We start from the raw sequence: 1,909 nt of genomic DNA on the forward strand, positions 1-1,909 counted from the left end.
CCTTGGTGCCTCTGAGCATCATTTTCTCCATCTGTAAACTGGGGGTAGCCATATTGACCGCCCACATAGGGGGCTAGAAGGATTAATGCAAGAGGAGCCCCTCAAGGGCAGACTTGGTCTCATTCACCGCGAGCTCCTGGTACCCACCCAGGACACTGTCTTGACACATAGTAGGCCCTCAGGGGAAGGTCATTACCACTGCACCTCGTTACTTCTCACTCGACATCACTAGCAGGGGCAGAAAGGGGGAACTTCTTCAAGTCCATGGTCTCCTGAAAGGGAGGGGAGACTGGCTGAGCAGAGGGAGGAAGCCACGCCTGCAAAAAGGATGGCTGTGTGTCCTCCGGCAGGTCCCACGCCCTCTCTGTTTGCCCCCCCCCCCACAGTACTGGGAGGGCATTGCTAAGTGCTGGTGGGAGCCTGGGAGCTCCAGGGGCTGCTCCTGGCCCTGTGCCATGGCCCTGTCTGAGGACACTGACTTGTGCCCAAGGCTGGACATTAGGGGTGATGATGGGGCAGCGGGTCATGGCTGTGAGGGAGCCACACCCTTAGCCTGCACCTTATTAGGCTGTCTATTTGCAGGATGTAAATGATTGGGCCTCCAGGCAGCAGTGTCAGCCACCCGCCCCCCCCAGGCCTGAGGACCAAGCCGATGGGGATGCTGGCCATTCAGCAGGGGGTGAGGGGCAGGCAGGCTGAGGGCTTTGCTCTGCACTTCATCTGCCCCACCCCCACTCACTTAGCAGCTCTCTCCCCACCACTCCCGGCCAGGCATTTGGGAATGGTAGGGAACACGGTGGATCTCATAATAATCTATGGAGCCCATTCTGGCCATTAGTTCTTCCTCCTTGACGCCCTGTGAGGGAGGCTTTATTGCTACCTCCAGGTTGCAGGGGATGGGGTAGGGGTGAAGTTCCTGGGGACAGAGCCCCTGCTGGGCATGCAGAATAGATCCTCTGTGCCAGGGCAGCGGTCCCTTCCGGGGATGCCAGTTCCCCATCCCATGGTCTTCCCATGAACTGTTGCAAGCCAGTGGGAGGATGTAACATACACACACATGCACACACACATGCACACACACGCACACACACACACACACACTGGTCATGCCCTAGGCAGAGCCCCTACATATAGCCTCAGGGGAGGGGCTAGCCAGTGGGCTATTTTCTAGGGGGCCCCAAAGGCCTGGATCTGGAAGTTTTTTCAAGTCCAGGAGGCTCTGGGCTCTGGAGAGAGAAAACCACATCCTGCCCTGACCCCTAGGAGGAAGTGGCCTCCAGGGCCATGGGAGAAAAACAGGAAGGGCCAGACAGAACGGAAGTCCTGGGGGCGGGGCTGGGGAAGGGGTGCCAACTCCAGCCCTTCTCTCCTCTGGGCACGGGTGGGCTCTACAAGCCAGTAGCCAGTGTGACACTGGCCTTGGCTGAGTTCGGGACTGTCCTAGGCTGCACTGGTGGGTCTGTCCCCAGGTGGCCAGTGCCCATCTGCAAGCTGCCAGCCCCAGGCCCCAGCTCGCAGTGTGAGAGCTGAGCACTGGGGTGGGTCCAGAAAGCTCCATCAGGGGGCAGAGATCTGACCCCTCTTCTCACTCTGTGGCAGGTGAGGGCTGAGGGCAAACTCCCCTCCCTTCCCTCAGGCCTTCACTCTTCACTGATTGAGCCCTCCTCTGCCAGGCAACAGGTACAAACTAGCAACCACTTGGAGCACGTTCCTTACCTTTGCTCCTATTCCACAGAAGAGAAAACTGAGTCATGGAGACATTAAAAGACTTGGCCAAGGTGACAGCAGGGAGTGAGTCACGGAGAAGGCAAACACCGGTGGTCTGACGCAGGGCCTGCCGGGCGCGGGTGCCGAGGGAAGGAAGCAGAGCCATACACACCTGACAGCCTGCAGAGCAGGGAGACTGGGT

The sequence above is a fragment of the Talpa europaea genome (assembly GCF_964194135.1).
Source record: "Talpa europaea genome assembly, chromosome: 1".
Lineage (NCBI taxonomy): Eukaryota > Metazoa > Chordata > Mammalia > Eulipotyphla > Talpidae > Talpa > Talpa europaea.